A 19,223-nucleotide genomic window follows, 5' to 3' on the forward strand; every position below is an offset into this window, starting at 1 on the left:
TCGACAGCAGGTGAAAACATGAAGGAGATTTAAAAAGAATATTATTCAGTTAGAGAAAGAAGAATGCGTTCCGTTACTTCTTTCAAATCGCGCAGTAAACCCTGGCCAGCTTCGATCTCACTCTCTTGTCAGCGGATGTTTTGTTGGATGACTCATCTTTGAGGGCTTCTGATTGTTTGCACGCCTTTCATGAAGATAGTAGATACCGCGCTACCCGGAGATGCTCAGAGCGGCCTCGCTTCCATTGATCACAAAGCAAAGAACTAAAATCGGGGTGTCAATGGCAGTAGTCGAGAAGTCCTACAAAGGCTGCAAAGAGGTTTTGAAGTAGTAGTAATCTAGCCAGACTACAGTTCACGAAAACAATAACACAAACTGATTTTATATTCTTCTTTCTCTTCAGGGCAACAGCCTATAGAAGCAAGACAAGAAATATCGGGGAGGCTGTTTTCTTTTGTAGGAAAACTCCAGACTGCATCATCGTCAGTAAAGGGGACGGCCATATTGTATGACGTCATTTGCAGGAAACGATTTTCATGTCCAGAACGAGGCTTTGCAAATGAGCATTTTTGTTGTGTCACCAAAAACCTTCAGTTATGCACTGTTTAATTCAGTTTCTCTCATCTTTTAGTTACATTTGAGTTCTGAATTGTACAGATGTCATAGCTGGAGGAAGCGGAAGAAGGAAAAGGACGAGGAAGCAAAGGAGATCAGGTAGCCTATCATTTTTTTTTTATGTTTAAAATAAAATCAAAACTTCTGTGAAGCTTAGCGGCACCAGAGCTTGTAGGAGGGTCTTGCCTGGCTCCGTGTGGGTTTTATTAGCTTTTGGAGATCAGAAAGTCGTGGGAACATTTCTTCATCTGAGAGTGAAGGGTTCCAGGAATAGCTCAAATGACGAGGGCAGCCATTCCCCTCTGGTGATGAAGGTAGACGGGGCTCAGGCAGCAATTAGGTTCATCTGAGGTCTGGAGAGAGAGGCCGGAATATGCATGAAGAGGGGTTCATAACCTAAAGACAGGCTGAATATTATTTGGAGCATTGTTGTGGCTAGACGACACGATCGGATGATGGCGATCCAGAGAGATAAGGCTTGTTAGCTGGGATAATAGTTCCAACTTCACCGAGGATGGCTAGGCACAGCGGCGCCGATCAAAGGATGAAGATTTTTTATGCTCAGCCAAGCGTTCATTGATGATAGGTAATACTGATTTCACGAAGGTTATACAATACACAGCAATCCGTGCATTGAGCTTCAGATAAACATGGTAGAGATAGCAGCTGGCGACATTATTAAAAAAAACTTATTATTAAGTTATTGAATTCGCTTGTCTGCTGACACGGACACAGGAATGTATAGCTGACACAAAGTCCTGGATGCTCCAAAATAAGCTGCAACTGAATGATGACAGAAACCGAATCACTATTGACTTGTTCTTAGAAATTTCTTAGTCATCCTTCTCTTTCTCGGTCTCTGTCCATAAACAACTTGATTCCTTTCTTCACTTTTGTCCGCAGTGTCATTCTCAGTTGACTTTTTATTTTCACATCTCCCCTGTTTGCAGACTTAGTTACCTTCGTAGTATTAGTACCATTCATCATCATCTCACTACTGATGCAACTAAAACTCTCCTCTGCGCCTTTCCACTCTCGAGGATTGACTATTTGTAGTTCTCTTTCAGCTGTCATCCCAAGTATCTTCTTGACAGATTTCAAAAAGATTCAGAATACCGCTTGCTCCCCTCATCTGCAGACAGTCTCGGTGTGAACATATCTCACCCATCATTCGCTCTCTTCGCTGATCGTATAGCCTATAAACTTTCCCTCTGACTTATTCCACCGTGTGCGACACTGGTCCTCGCCACCTCTACGAACTCATTCTCATCAATACGTCTTCACGACTACTTCGCTCATCTTCTGACACCAAGCTTCTCCGCCTCCCACTAAGACAAAGAAGTCTTTTTCTACCAAGCCCCATTGAACTTGGACCAGATTACCCGTCAGCCTCTGTCTTTCTAATTCTCTTAGCACATTTAAGTCCAATCTTAAGACGAATTTTTTTTTCAAAGAACAATCCCTGCAACCCTGTCTTGACCATCAGCGTGCCGATACGTGTACCATTTACCTTGTATATGGGTAGGTGTGTCTGTTGTAGAAGTGTGCTTGTTTTACGTGAATATGAGTGCATGAGGTTAATGATTCCTGTTAGGTGGCTATGCCTATTACTTCTGTAAAGCGCTGAGTAAATCACCACCATGTATTCTAAAGATAAATTGCTTCTATAAAGAGTGACCTTCTATATTTCAGTCTTCAACATTTTGTAACTCTATATTTTATTAAAATTTAAAAATGAAATTGTAGTATGTAAAATAGAACTGGATACATTGTTACAGCTGTTTACAGATTGGGATTTATAATGCCACACACACATTTACGTGTTGTTGATAACATCGATGCCGATGACGACGAACACGTTACTGATTATTATTATGATGCTACATACCAATACAATAGTATATCATATTCCATATTTTCAAGGCAAATGTTTCCAAAACGTATAGGCAAAAGAGTAACGAACAAACTATCAATAGAATAAGAATAATGAATACCCACATCTTTGTCTTTATCGCCATTCAGTTTCTTGGCTTCTTCCGATACAGGGCGAGTGGAGTTTCGTCCCCTGAATTCTCGCAGTACTTTCAGCATGATGATTTTGCTTTTGGCCTGCACAGCAGACAGAAACAGTCTTAGAAACAATGGCACCAAGTAACTCAAAATGCTCAACAATCATATTAATAATAAACAAACACAAGTAGTGACCGACAACAGAAAGAAAGAATGAAAAGTGAACACATAAATATAAAATTTTACGTACGTATATTCAAAGATAATGGAATCGTTACAATTCCGGCTGTGCAGGTCATAGAAGTGTAATGGCAGGTAACTTTTGTCACATCTACCAGTTTGTATCGTACTGCACAAAATCTTACTCGTTACACTCTGCATCCCAAAGAATTAAACCTATTGTCAATATCGATACAATGAATGTTTGGAACTAAACCTCATGATCTGTATGATATTTTTGTTGTTAATGTTGCACGAGACTCCGTTTCAGGAATAATAAAAATGTTACTCGTGTGCTCAACACCAGTGATGAAGTTACCGCCCTTTCTCCGTACACTGATTGATGTAGTTCCTAACCGCATTTCTTTAATGTCGAACAGAATAGAAACAGTTCTCGGTTACAGCAGCTACAAGAGGCGTTCACCAAAGCCGTTGGCCAAACACACCCGAGACGTCTTGAGATGTCTGGAAAAGCGCCCGCAAACTCTAACCACAGGGTGGAGCCGATCAACCTTGGAAAACGACAATCAAGAGAGGTAACTCATCAGCTCTGACGTCATACATCCAGACCGAGACGACACTCACTGATTGGTTGTCTTCTACATGTAGGGCAGCAATGCCACTGCTGTCAATGAGACTGAGAAGTTGACTGATTGGCGGACTGACTTCTGGCTGCAAGAAAGCGTACCTGGACATGACAGTTCCCCACAGAAATACACCTCACTGGGGAACATCTGCACCCACCAAAAACACCTTTGGAAAGGATTTGATATTCGTGTTACAAAAGACCTACTTCGCGTAATTCCTTGCTTGTCCTTGCCTGGCTGGGTCACAGACACTCGCACCTTCCTGGAGCTTCCTGACTTCAAGAATGAAGCCTGCAAACCTGGCTGCAGAAGCTAGTCACTGCAACGTCCACATCGACGTACGCGAGCTTCTGCCCAGCTAGCCCATCTCCCCCTCCATCTCCCCATGAACAAATTCTGGACGCTCCTTTCCCTCTTTGCCTGTGGTGAAAGAAATATAAAAAAATGCATATACACTTAACAGATAGAGAAGACACCACGGTTAAAGCCAGAGGGTAACACGCTCTGGAAGATAAAAATCCAGCTTTCCCCCCGCATCCTCTGCCCCCAAGCATCTTTCCTGTCTGGAAGGAAGGGGGTCCTGTCATCAGTTGGGACTCAGCGAGGTGTCATTTCCGCGCGCGCTGGCTGAATCAGCCGTAAAAGAGACCCACAGCCAGTTACCCTGGTGGAACGGTTGGCGGCCATTTCGCAAGAGCCAGTTTCTCGTTTTCCTGAACGCCGCCTAATGGCCCCTGTAAATGACCAGATCTTTAACGCGCTTGGAAGGGACGTAACCAGCTGAAGGCGGCTCCCACTTAACGTTGGCGAATCAGTTGGAATTAAAGGCCGGACAGACGTCATCACGTATCTAACGCAGGACGATGAAGGGAGGAGGTGGTAGTGGTGGTGGTGGAGGAAGGCGAAGGAGGTTGATGAAGAATCAAATCCGTTTCTCCCTTGCCCGATACCAATCGAAAATATTTTCCGAGAGACTTTATGGACGACGACAGCTCTTGTAAGCCTTTCAGCCTACAAGGTCTGATTTAACAACAGGGAGAAGTCGTGAGGGGGTCCAGTCCGACAAAGTAATAGTTTTAATGTGCAATACATTACCGTCATCTGTCAGCTCGCATCGAACGGCATAAGGCTGCTGCAGGATCTTGTACCACAGAAAGAGAAACCTAATTTCACACTAAGACATACTTTGTGTCACAAAAATAGGCACACCACGTCACAACCACCTCAGGAGAGAAGAACAAGGAAAGGCGATGAAGGGCATATTAACATGAGAAGTATGAACATCAGTTATATTGGACGACATGGAGGCAACCTTTAGAAAAACTCGCACTTGTTGTGGCAGTAGAAATAATGGTAATATCCACAGTATTAGCGTTCCCTTACCTAGAAAAAAAAAAAAGATAAAGAAAGGAGAAAAAGCAAGGGAAAAACCCATTAATAAGAGTACATGAAAGATGTAAAAGTACATATAGAAGACAGAGAAAAAGCTGGAAAGAAGTAGAAAGAGAAGAATGCAGAGGAAGAGGAAGAGAAGAAAACAAGAAATCCATAATGAATATTAGAAACATTTAATACACAGATGACAGAAGGAGAGCAAAACTTTAAAAAAAACCACGAATGACAAAATATCTTAATGCCCTCTTTAATATATCCGAAGCAAATGTCAGAAACGAAAAATGCTAAACTGGTGAAAATTTTGGGCGAAGTGACCCTTTCTCACCGACGCAATATTCTGAGATTAACAACACCATTTTTCATTTAACCCTCCGAGTATGCTGGTCAGACCCGGTGAGCTCTGTATTGACTTCGCAAACATGAATCATATTGCTGTTCAAACACGATCGCGCGTGTGCATCACCTTCATAATGACGGCATAAAGTCCCCGGATGATGTTCTTGGAGCCGCCTTAAGCAGGCATCACGCACGGGCATAACCATCATCATATTTACAGATCGCCGGCTGCTTTCTGCACCAGGCATGAGCCGCACCGGAGTATCGCACAATCTCCTCGGCTTCGTGCAGTCACAATCACGCTTTCACTCGCCATGGAAAGAATATCAGTTTTTTCCCCTCTCCGGTAAAAGAGTGCAGAGGGATAACAAGGCAGAGCGGGAGATAGGAGAGGAAAATGAAGGGAGAAGTAGACAAACAGATGGTGAGCTAGCAAGAGAAGAAAAAATCATCGAGAAAAAGAAAGTCAAAATGAAGATAATCATAATCGTGTTTGAAGTTCCAAGTTAACATAGGAAAAAGCTGACAGATGGAGGCACACTGAAGAAGATCATTTTAATCAGGAAAGAGTGTCATTGCACAAAAACTGACAAGAGAGTAAGTGAAAAGCAAATAAACAAACAAACCAAAGAAAAATAAAAGCATGTAAGTTGAAGACATCCATGCAATCTATCTATCTCGTGTGTGCTTGTTTGTAAAACAATTTGCAATACCGACAAGAAAAAGACATAAACATCTTGCAATCATACGCACAAATACACATACGCTCACGCGCACGAACACTAAAAACCCCTCTCCCTCAAAATGTTTGTCTTTTTTTATATTAACAAAAATGGTCAGTACCAATGAGCTATCGTGAATCACGCAAAGGGCACTTAATCAGACCTATTCCATCCTGCCAGCCAGCCACTTCCGGTAGCGGAAGCCGCCGGCGTGAGAGGACTATAAGTATGTTCAGTATGTATTAACCGCGTCTGCCACCGCCACGGAGTTCGTCTTTTGTGAGTCATGGACAGCTAACGGGACAATGCCCCCCTCCCATCTGATACCGCTTTTTGCTGGCATTGTGCCCAGTGTTGACGGCGCTGGAGGTAGTATTTGGGGATCTGATCTTCAGCCATTGCTAGATGCTGCCATAGAAAACGTCTTCCGTGCCCATACAAACCTTCTCATGATGTGGCCAGTGTTCCCTCAGGGTGACTTGCCCGGTGACATGCTATTCTTTGACTCATTCGCTTTCGTTCTAAAGACGACATGAAGCGGATGCCATTAAGACCCCAAAACCTGCACGATTCTGCAGGCACATGTCTGAACTCATGAGGTGGATGGTCAAGAGGACCAAGGCTGTAGGTGTGGAAGGAATATTACTATCTTTCCATGGAACTCTGACGAAATATAGGGTCATCTTTATGTGTAGAGTATGGGAACAGTCATGCTTTTCACCCCACAGTCACGTAAAGATAGTCTGATAAAGTTGTATGCACAATGGTTGGGTGAAAGTTGAACACAAAGGAGCAATTTTATGTCTACAGTCTGCAGGTCTCAGATTTCTAAGTCACTGTTTGAGCAAGCCAATCTATTTATTCATGCTTTAAACACGCTCGTCTGACGCCATCACACCTAAAAATGAAAAAGGAATGCTTTCTTGAGCGGAAACCAGTCACCACACCTACATTCATAGCCCTTGAAAGATTACGAACGTATGCTCAAAGGTTAACATTTTTTCCGTTATGGTAGAGTAGCTGCTAAGAAAACACACTGACGTAATTACATGAAACGCCCTTTCCATACCGACGTGAAAGTAAGACATAAAAGTTAATTTACGACAATTTAATTTTCTTTCTTTCCTTTTTTTTCTTTTCGTTTCCATTTTGTAGACGACGGCCATGACTCAATGCACAGAAATGATTTCTGTTATCGTCCATTTTTTGCTCTACATGTCTTCCTTTTATTTCCAGAAGGCAGTTCGTTCCCTCTGCCCGGTGATGAAAGCTTTCCGTCAAGAAAGCAAAATCGTTTGGACACCCCGATCTGCCTAATGTTTGTTCTATGGAGGAATTCGATTCCATAACTTAATTAATGTCGATCCACTCCGTTCAGATCCTTCGTCCCAGTCCCGCATTATTGTGATGGCTATTCAATTGTGGGGAAAGTAATATGGCATTAGCGTTCGACAAACATGGCACGACGTCGGATTCGGATCGGTTGGCACACAAATTTATCGCTAATGCGGACGAGTTTCGGCAAACCGGAATAGAAAACGGCGGGTCTCGTTTAAGTCATGTCTTTGGTGGCACGAGATGAGTGGTTGAAAAAACAGTGTGTGACTACTCGTTTTTTTTTTTTAAATGCGAAATACGCATGACAATCTGATATGAGATGGAAGCCGGGAGCACTTTTCAAGCAAAACTTGGCGAAATTTAATATAGCGGGTAGGGTTGGGGACGGGGCATCGGTAAAGTAAAAAAGACATATGAAGGACAAATTCAAAAGAAAAAGATAAAATGATGGACGACATTCTTGGAAAGCGGTTGTGCTTGGGAATACAAGCATGTAAACAAGATAAAAGAAAAGAGAAGAGAGGAACGAAAGAATGAATGAAGGAAAGAAAGACAAATAAGCAAACATACATTTATTTAAGCGCACACACGCACAGATACGTGCAGAAATACATTTAAATAAATAAACAGAGATTGGAGAGCGCCTGTGTCTGAATAACGGCTTCTGGTGTGAACGTCTCCCATTTCCATTATTTCAACATTGAAGTGTTTATTCTCTTTCGCTTCTCTGTGATGTATCCAGCAGCAATGCCCAGAGAAAAAAGTCCTGAAAAATTATTTACATCGGGCTCGGGACAAACGGCAGTCTTTTCAAACCTTCCTCCAACTTCTCGCTCTGACGATGAAAAACGAAATGTCCAGCCCAGGAGCACCTTTACCGCTCATGGTCCACTCCTGCAGGGAGCAAGGCGGAACACCCTTATCCTCTCCCCTGATGCTTCCAGGCTTTCAGCATCAGTATCAGTCGAGAAAAACAAGAGGCCGGTGTCAGCCTTTCCCTAGAAACCATCAACCACCCACAGATTAGCGTCAGGGCCTGCAAGTTAAACGGTGTGCAACACTTAGGTGACAATGGCGCCGTTAATTCGAGTGACGTCAGGGTCTGCAGGGAGACAGACTTTGCCTCTTCAATGCGACAATCACTTACAGTTTTGTTTCTGAAAGTCTGGCAGAATCGCTCACTTAGTCTGACACTAACAGAAAGAAGCCCAGAATCATTTCCATCGCCGCCTGGTGCCCAGAAACTGGGTGTTGCACAGCTGCCACGTGACGATGTCGGGGAGGTGAAGCTGGTGCCTCTAGGTCATGAAAATTATTACACAGATCACAATTCAAAAGAGATTCTTTAGATGAGCTTGAATTCTTCGTGCTAAGGACATCTTGTGGCAAAGGTGGGAACAAGGCTACATGGATGTTACTGGTCTTCTATTGCAAGAACAAAGCAGGTGATTGCAGCAAAGTATATCTACAAGTTACTTATACATGTACTACCAATGAATACACACACAGGTTCGCACGCACGCACTCAAGCATGCGCATAAGATATAATGTGAAGAAAAGATTAAAAATTTTAAAAGTCCTACCAAGCGGGAAGCTTTTTACCTATGACCGAATTGAAACTAAGTACAAGATAATATTTCACGAGGATTTGAGTGATTTCCATGCTTCAGTTCACGAGATACATACCTAAACCTGACCTATGACCCAGCAGAGAAAAAAGTCAACAACACACAACTTTGGAATGTACATGGATACACTTCGGTTGTCAAGGTTACAGCCAATGGGAGAGTTATCACCATTAATTAGGCATGCTCGTGGCCTCCATGACCTCACGCGGTAGTGAACTTATAAGCGTTTAAGTCGAGAGAAGAAGATGGTGTTTACTTAGATATGGCGAGACAGTGAGCTCCAACAGTGCAGTAAAAAGCATCTTGCAGACCTTCAAGCCGATGCAGATTGAAATATGGACACAGTACGAACAATTCTGCAATCCCTCCCTGATAAAGGCGATCTTCCTACGCCTTGCAAACCGTTCTACGTAAGGCCCTCCCCGTGCATCCATTATTACTTTAACAAAGCTTAGGGAAAGCTTCGGTGTAAACATTTTGTGGCCGCTTCTTGCCAGCTCCTCCCGGGGGCCTCCGAGAGCCGATGGAAACATTCATTCACTCTCCGGTGTTAAAGGCAGAGAATTCAGGTTAAATACCTTTGAGGCCAGATTTTATCACGACTGTAAACTTTTCTGCAAGCTGCCGTCTAAAGGTCTGCGAGGATGTAGCAGCACCACCGGCCAACGTAAGCTCGTTTGACTTCGGCAGAAGAAAAGGATTTTGCAAGCAATTTCCTGAGCCTTCCGCCGCGGCCATTCCTGCTCCTGGCACCGACCTGAAACTTTCTAATTCATCAAAATGCGTGAAAGAGTCTGTGGGCTCAGTGCATGGAAGCGGCTTATCATTCCAGAAAACAGCTTCTTAAGGATCAGCTCTGCTGTCAGCAAAATGTCTTCCGACGAAATTCTTGCACGCATGCAGCAAAAACAACTGCTTAAGATTTCTTTCCACTGAGTAATTTTTGTTTCTTCTCTCTGGGATTGTTAGATTTCGAAACACTACTTGGAGTGCCAGCTTCTTTTAATTCGGTATGCAAAGCAGCCATCACACATTTCAGAGGTAAATCTCTTCCTTTTCTGTCTGTCGCTTTTCTTTCTCCGAGTTGCTCATGGAAAGCTAGAAGCAAATTGAACAAAAATTCACAAAGGGTCCCTGGGTTAAAAGCAGCGCTAACGAAGTCACCATATGTCAAGAAATAAATTCCGTCTATAATATTTTGCTGCCTAGTCATCTTTGGTATTTAATTAACTCACAGGTCTCGCTTCACGAGTTCAAAAAGCTTCACTCAACTTCTGAATCACTAAGTGACCGACCATGACTCTTTATCTAATCACCTTTTACTTGCATATTTCAATTACTATCCAGGTAACTGACCATTAGAAACCCCCTTGCATTACTTAATTACTAAGTTCCAGTCAGTCAACCCTAATAGTAGTTTGTCACTTTTGTCAATATTTCTTCATCTCCATTCCTCGTTTCCTTGATCATTCACTCAGTCTCTTTTGTCCTCCTTGTCATCTGTTTAATGATTTTAATTTAAAAGAGAGAATAAAATGGAACGACAGTCCATCTAAATATCGTTGAATCCAGAAGTCCGGAGTGCTGTTGCCTGGGTCTTTTTCGTAAGCCAGGACAAATCCCTTATCGCTTGGTCAATGCTGAATAATGTTTTCAAGCGTGGAATAAGCCTGTGTTGAAGACGGGAACAATGAGCTGCCATATTTAAAAGCAACGCAATCAATAAATAATTTCTGCAAAACTGTGCGAGTAGGGAGCACTGATGAGAAAAATCGTCGAAGAAGAAGACGAAGATTTAATCAAAGAAGATGAAAATCTGCTTGAAGGTCTACGTGAATGGCAGAAAATAGCTGTAATTTTCCATTTACTGTACAAGGAAATATTGTTTTTTTTTTGCGAATATCTTTGATAAGAAGGTTTTGAAAGAAGTCTTCAGATAATACATCTAGGGACTGTTGAATACAAATCTGCACTCATTATAGTTAAAAAAAATTATATTGACTAGATTTTAGTTCCTGGCTTAAAGAAATGATAATTACCAGATCGATGCTTTTGAACTTGATGAACATTTTGATGATCGATTTATTGATGTGTTAATAATTTGAGAATATTGAGTAAAGAAAATTGTCAGAACATTTCAATAATTTTATTAATGTTAAAATCAGGTTCATTGGCTAATATTAATGACTTACAGAAATATTTTACTTTTAGAAGCCACAGAATTGAAATAGATTCTCCCACTCTTTTTTTCTTTTATCTATGCATTTCTTTTATATGTCAAGCATACTGACATTTTATAACATCCGTCTCCTACAGCCGGGGACCTGCTTACCTGGCCTTAAGCAAAGGTGGCGGGGCTTAATGAAGCACATAAACACGTGACTTTACTGCACACATGCATATTTGCTTACGTCTTTAAAACATCTATCCCTGTAATAGGTACTCATGAAGATCCACATAAACTGTATTAAATTATATCACTTATTAAAATTTAATTTCCTGCTTAATCTCTCTGTTCCCGTCATACAAATTTATCTGCAAATTAATTTTCTTATAAAAGGTAAAAGCAGCTAATATGTTTGTTATTCTTTTTACACAGAGTGAATCTGTTGGAGAATAATCTTCAAACAAAAATGTTGTGTGAACTGTTGCCATCTTTCGCACATGCGGACTGCTTATTATCCTTTTTCCAAGCACAAGAAGCCACTGAAGTGTCACATTTCCAATATTTGAGTTTCAAAACTTTGATCAAGGGCTGAAATCTTGGGCTTACACGTTGGCGCCATAAGGACCATAAGCAGGGGATTATTGTGACGAAAAGACATCGTACTACAAATAAAACACAATGAATTTTCAGGGAAAAGCAGTCGGGAAAACACATTTAATGTCGCTGAGTGCAGAATAAGTGACAGACATTTCTGCAGAGCTGAACACCAGATCCGACAGCAACACACGGCCTCGTTTTGAGAGATGCTGCACAAGGACAGTAGCACAGCATCGATTGGTGGAGTTGGAAAGATGGTGTTCTGCTTCTGGCTTGAAGCTGGAAGATGCCTTCAGGCATGATTGCCAACACCGCCTCCAGCACCTTCACGTGAGCACCGATATCGACTGCAGCAGTGTAGTGGTTGAAATACTCGCTTGTCACCACTGAAGTGAAATTGTCCTGGATTCAGATCCCGTCTCAGGACACTCTCAGTAACACCTGCTCGCATGGATGGTCGTCGGGGGTTTTCTTTGTGTTCTCTGGGTTCCTCCCCGGGCTTTCTTCCTTTATAGTGCAAAATCACCTCTAGTAGAAACCATTTTCCGACAAAGCAACTAGCCAGCCAATCTGTAGCAGGTGAGGTTACATGAGGGTTCGTTTGCAGGGGACGCAACTCTGAGATTCATTTACAGGTGAAGTCGCATGGCGTTCCTTGATCAGCGACGTCATGCTCTTTGACTAGTCAGGTATTATGACGTACGTTGACCTGTGACGTCAAATTAATACGTCACCACACGAGAGACACGTCATACAGCCAAGAAGACTTCCGGTAGCACATTTCCTTGTGTATCTGCTTGCTCTCTTTGTTGTTTATTGATGAGAGGATATCTTTCTCTTCGCTCTGGAAGTCCGAGAAGATTAAATATTTGACTCCATACCAGAGTCACGTCCATTGCACATGGCCAACCTGTCTAGTATACATGGAACTGCAGAGGTAAATAAGTTTTGTTTACCAAAACCAATGAAAAGTTGAAAGAAAATAATTGTATTTATGTCAAGATTTAAGGAAGATCAGACATATTTCATCAGCAGAAATGTCCAGATCGGTTCGGTATTCACACCAGGGCTAGGACTTGGTGAATCACGTGATCCGACAGCAGTCCAACTGACATGTAGCATCGTGGATATCACCGTCATCTTCACCACAAGAAACACCTTTATGTATCACGAGGCACAATGAACCTAACCTCCAACACTCCCAAAATCCTATACTCATGAAATCTCCTTTTTTGTAGTTAAAACAATCCATATATTTAATTCTCTGTTTCTCCAAATTCAAGCAAAACCAATCCAGGATATACAAGACAGAGAAGCTATTACCATGACAACAGTAAATAAGTATGAATACAACAAAGTTACAAGTCGTTGGTAAAGTAGTGAAAGGAAAGAAAAGAAAAGAAGCAAGCTCTAAGGTCAGCCTCAGACTCACGAGTCAAGGGAAGCAAACTCACTTCAGCGTGGGAAGCAATCACGAGGCAGAAAGGCGCCAGAAGCCAGAGCCTCCGCACCCTTTGTCGACAAGGAACGATGCCGAAGGTGGACCAAAGGAAAAAAAAAGAAAAAGAAACTTCATCATCCGAAAGCGATAATGACATCAAAGAGACCTTCATTTTCCACTGTTTGCGATCCGCCGCCAGGCTCACTTCGCTTGATTTAACAGTCTTTCATGGATTTACCTTTGAAGAATGTCTGATAATTTATAGCTCTTTCTTTCCAGGGAAAAAAGAACGAAAAAAGTAAATTCTATGAAGAAAGGCGTGTTTGGAGGAGGGTACATATTTCTTCTTTCCTAGGCCGTCTTTTCTTTACTGTTTCATGCACACGTTCTTGTAAAAACTAAAAATATTTAGTCAGAAATCTTCACTTGCGCTGAGAAGTTAATAACTTACATAGGGCACCGCACAGAGATAGAATACGGAATATATACATTAATCCAGACTTTAACTTCTCTGTTTCTTTATTCTGTTCATCTAGAATTGAATATTCTTGGTTACTGAGTAGGACTTGATTACTGTTCGTAAAAAAAAAAAAAGAAAATGAAAAAACTTGCCTCTTGGTGCCATGTGTTCTGATATTAGAGAAGGATTCGTACCTTCTACTTTCTACTATTTTCGATGCTCTAAAAATCGAGCCCTAGACATTTTTGGGCTGGGTGAACTGTCGAGCTAACATGATAATAAGGTTTAGTAATCAGCTAAATCATTCATATGTTACAAGCATTTTCTCTGAATCATGAGCATTAGAATTCATCTATCGTGCTCATGCCTCTGACTATTACTGTCTAGTCTCAGCATTAAGTAGGGTGATAAAGCAGCTATCTAAAAAAATTCCATCTATCTTTGAATTCATAACAAGTGCTCAGACAAAGTTAGTTGCAATTTGTCGAGCCAATCTGAACCTGTAAAAAAGGCCACATCCAGATATCACATGTGCCAGAAGCGGGATACGAACTCCCTACCCGATCATTACTGTCTGGGTGACAGGTGCTTTACAGTTGGGATAAAGTTCAGCATATCAAAACATTAACTCAACGTATCACAGAACAGGCGGCTTGCAGGTGACATCTCAATAAAAGCAACGAAAATAAAGACGCCAAAGCTTTCAGTTACCGGCTCGATGGCATCACGCACCATTAGCTAACCAAGCCGCTCTGTCTGGGCTGGCTGCATTAATATGTGGGAACCGATCTCCATGCAAAAATGTCAAGAGCACCGAGAAGAAGGAGACCAAAAGCGATTTCCTAAAACCTCTCAAGCGAGGTGAGGTCGTCAGCCACCCCACGGAGCGGAGCCAAGGACAGCGGCCAAAGATCAGGGGCTACTAGGGAACCATGACGAGTGAACACATCTCACAGAGCAGGCAGCAATGGCTATCAACGCTCTTTTAATCTGTTCTCTTTGTTTACCTAGCTGTTAGTTAATGGCATGAGAGATAGTGCTGGCAAATAACGCAAGCAAGCGTGAAAGCTGGGAGTGGGGATCCTTTATCGTCAGCTCTTATCATTACGGTGGTTAATTTTTCCTCACAAATATTTCCTTTTGCACTCGGCATTGAGAACTCTGCTGCTTGTTAAAAAATACCTCAAATTAAACAAAACCTCAAAACAAAGGTAATCAAACAAATCGAAATACTCCTAACCAAAACAAAAAGCGAACCCAAGCTAACTAACCAAACAAACTAAAACAACTATTAGTACTAAATTGTTGAGTTTCACGGTAAGCAAGCAAGCAAACAAACAAACAAACAAACAAACAAACAAACAAACAAACAAACAAAAAACAAAACAAAAAAAAAAACAAAACAAAACCATACAAACGCTTCCAACAAAACAAATGTAAAGCAAACCACACAACCTGACTAACCAACCAAACAAAATCAACCAACCAATCAATTAAAAACCCAACCCAACCAAAGAAAACAAAACAAAAACCACAACTGAAATTCTTAAATTCCACAGTTTGGAACAATGTGTATTTATTCTCTCGACAGACACTACACTTTGCCACGCGAAAAAGCTTGTCCATGTAAACAGGTTACCTGCTGTACGTCATAAGTCACGTGACCCTGACTGTTGGAACCAGTACCTGTTCTGCTGGCATTAAATATACACATCCCATGTGATTATGTGGTTGTTTATCGCGCTAAAGCAGAGTACAGGCTGGTTAAGAAACAATACATTTATGCGATATTATATAGACTGTGCTAAAATACATACAACATGGTACCATAAAGACGACTAAAATATGCAAGAACAACAAAATCCATGCAAACATATGCTAGAAAAATATACCAATGTCGCAAAGATTTTTATCTTTTTCTAAAATATCATAACCTGTAACTAACCGTCATTCAAATGCCAAAAGAACATCCAGATTAATATTATTCAGTCTCATATTTTACTGGAACCTTCAAGACAACGTGGAGAAAACAGTTCCTCTAAAGGGCACTCATAGAGTAAGGTTTCCAGAATTCCAAGAGAACAATGTGTCGAAAGAAAAAAAAAAAACAGCCAGAAAGGAAAGGCAGATACAATCGAAGTAAAGCTGTTTACAGCTTCCACGCACATTTCACTCGAGTTTCCAGCAGTCGGGGACATTATGCCTAGGTGTGGGTGCAGCAAAAGACAGACATTTATCCTTTTAAAAAAAATCACAATCTACAATGCCGACAGACTGAAGTCTCTGACTGCACGGTGAACACAGCAAAAGGTTGTCACAGACATCTTTAACTTGGTCAAAGACTTTGACTTTCGCAAGTTCTCGATACACATGTCTAGAGTTCAACTCAGGGTCAAACTTGAAGCATTGGATGTTTCCGTTTGGCTGCGCGTGTTTGATCGCGCTTGACACGTTGATTGATTTGACGGTAAGATGAAAGGAGATCGAAGACCCCTTGACCGAGTCACTACCGCACTTGCAATCAACGACAATGAAAACCTACTAACGCTCGATCGACCAAAACAGCAATTAAAAAAGAAACAGCAGAAGATTGACATCAGAATTAGGAGTTACACAGAGCGACATGTATACAGACCGGCAGTTGCTAAGTAGCCACATCAGCTCCACCTCAACGCGTCCATTTATTACGGTTCGCAGGGTCGGCGAGTGAGTTACGGGTATCGCCGGGTGCATTGTATGACGACACTGCTTTCATTATTTCACCTAGTTTACTGGGTAGCCATTCCAACGCAGCTCAGTCTTTAACGAAAAGCATTCAAGTATTGTAATCTGTATTTAAATAATGATTTATGAAGTGTATAAAACGAAATCTAAGTATAGGATAACCCTTTTATACACACAATGCACATAAAAAACGACTTTAAATTATATCCAGGCAAATGCGTCACTGCTTTTGGATATAACTTTGATGCAAAAGTTTTCAAAAGCGTTTAAGACCTAATGATCAAAAGTAGGAAAAGTCGATTCTTCCAGTTCAGCCGATGCAAAGAAAAATTCCAAATGCCGCGCGACATTTCCTTCAGGAACTTTAACAAGCGATTCATTGGAATCGAAGACACGCGTCAACGTTCAGCTCGCACGTTAAAAAAAAAAAGTGGAAGTTAGCAAAAATCCTTTTTCTTTAGTTTCTATACTTGAGTCGAACAATACAATGTGCCGTCAGATTTTATATTTTAATTTTTTTTTTTACTTTGTTGCACAATTTTTATAAGTTCTGCAGAACGCTCTTCAAGGCATGATTTCCTCGACCAAATCTGTACAAAATGATTCATTGAATTGGTCGTCTCTAACTGTTCTTTCTAATAAATGCCATTTAACGCTGTAAACTTAAGAAGAAAAGCAAAGATTTATTTGGGAGAGCTGGAATGATTTAATTACGGAGATAGTTACGCAGAAGAGGTCAACATTCTTTAAATTCCAAATTTGCTTCGTTCTTCCTGGAAAAACACAACTCAAGCTTAAGCTGAAGGATTTGGGGGCATTCATCGATAAAAGAGCAATCCTGTAATTGGTGGTTATTTAGATTTTGGTAAATGACATTTTAAAGATATTTTCGCAATTTACACACGCGTTTGTGCGTCTGTTTGAGAGAGAGAGAGGGCGGGGGGAACCGCGAGAAAATAGTGGCGGTACATGTCTTTATACGCGATAACAGAATTGTTCGGAAGACAACAAGTAAGGACATTTTAAGAAAGTTTTAATACTAACTAGTTGATTAATTATTTAAAAGTATGTAATAAACAGCAAACCTATTCAAGTGTGTGCCCAGAGCTGCGCTGCTTTTGTATTATGTGGACAGTCATGGAATTCTACGCGAGACGGCCTCTATCGTGTGTTTACCTAGCTCCTTTATCAGTCTTCTTTTAGTAAACCAGTTTAGAGCTTTTTGATCTTTCTCTAAAAATCACAGGTAATATCCTTCATCAGTGTCTAAAAGCATGATAGCAAACAAATAAAAAAATGCCTAATTAAAAAATTACTAAAAAATGAACAAGATGGCGTGTTTACAAAGAGGAAAGACGCAGCTATTATGCAGGATTAATATGATAAACATGTTTATTTTGCACTGGTCAATCCATGTTTTGTGGACATCCAGGCGACTCACACAGACCGTGGTGTTCGTGGATAGAGGCTTTTTGTTTTATACTCAATCAGCTATTCATGTAACGGTCGCAGAGAAGTTTGAACTCCACATTATACTTTAAATAATATAAAATATATAAAATATTACACATAACAGATAGAAAAAAAATCTAAATCGAGCTGGAAGATGCAAACGATGGACTGAAGATGCATAGAAAATCTTTCTGGGTCCAGTCCCAGAGTCAAAACAATGAATGATCAAGGAACAAAGACGACGACAAAGAGAAATGCAATAGTGGAGATACAAAATGGACTCGAGGCTGCAAGAAGAACTCTGAGAAAGAAAGGCAGAAATGATTGGAGCGAAAGAAAGGCAAATGAGATATAAATAGAGGAAGGCGAGACGAGGTGGCAGCACAAGACGACAGGACACGATCTGGATCCATGAAAAGACAATCAACAGGCAAGTGGCGGCGACAAGCAAAATGTCATCATGTCGAACGAACTGGAGGCACGATCTCCATGCATCGGTCGTGGGTGATCGCACGGACAAGAAAAGACAAGACATTATCAAATTAATTAGCTCAGAACTCTTCAAGGAGAAAACTTTGCACATCCAGGCGCGGTTCGGATGAATTTAACGATTCATTTATGATATGATCATTTGATGAACAGTGAAAGCTTTTGGTTATTATCCTTTCAAATGAAATTTTAGTTGACGCAACTAATTGAAATCTTGGACAAGGAAAAGAGCAAGTGAAAAAAAAAAAATCACAAAACTCATACTAATTGCAAGGGGATAAATAAAATGTTACTTTTAAAATTTTAATGAATATTTTTATACTAAAATGTTTATAAATTTATTTTAAATAATTAACTGAGTGCCTTAAGAATATTTTTGAGTGAAAATAAGCTGACTTGGAAGACCGTTCTTTAGGCGTTACTCTAGCTTCTCTCTCTCTATGTATATATATATAAATACATGTATATGATGTCTTCGCTGTAAACGTTTTTTTGCCAAAAAAGTTAACACCTGTAATAAATTCAGACACTCTAACATATTATGTAGAATTAGTTCATAATCACAATAGAATATCGCCAAAAACATTAATTTTTTTTAACATTTTAACATTCCACTGACCCTGCTGTCACGTCTGTGGTAGTGCCGAGTGAAGTTTGCCAGCTTGTTTGCCATGGCAACACAAATAGCTCCCAAGAAATAGTGTAATCAGGGCCCTTCTATGAAGAAAACAACAAAGCAAAGCAAAAACCAAAAGGGGGTAAAGGAGACAAAACTGCAAAAAAAAAAAATAAAAAAATCACCTGCTGACTTCTGGGTCTTTGGTTCGGATGCTATTATGGGCGTGCACATTTTTATTTCGTTCACCAAAGAGCTTGTACGTTTCAGAGAATGAAGAGTAGCTACTAGTACTTGATGTTTGGAGGGGAAATGAGAACACCTTCGGAAACCCCGTGTCTCCACGATTATAGGACAGAAACCCATAATAATATATAATAATGCATGTTCATATATATATATAGGTGTAGTTTGTGCATATAAAGTT

The 19,223-nt window shown here is 40.8% G+C and overlaps 1 protein-coding gene across 1 annotated transcript in view; it reads right to left on the reverse strand.

Moving 5' to 3' along the window:
• LOC112555382 (potassium voltage-gated channel subfamily H member 7-like) overlaps positions 1–19,223 on the reverse strand; it is a 107,075-nt gene that overhangs the window by 36,115 nt on the left and 51,737 nt on the right. Inside the window, exon 2 of the mRNA XM_025223755.1 lies at positions 2,614–2,724. The gene's annotated coding sequence lies outside the window, so the exon portion shown is untranslated. The remainder of the gene's footprint in view (positions 1–2,613; positions 2,725–19,223) is intronic.

Source organism: Pomacea canaliculata, linkage group LG2 (assembly GCF_003073045.1).
Source record: "Pomacea canaliculata isolate SZHN2017 linkage group LG2, ASM307304v1, whole genome shotgun sequence".
Classification (NCBI taxonomy): Eukaryota; Metazoa; Mollusca; class Gastropoda; order Architaenioglossa; family Ampullariidae; genus Pomacea; species Pomacea canaliculata.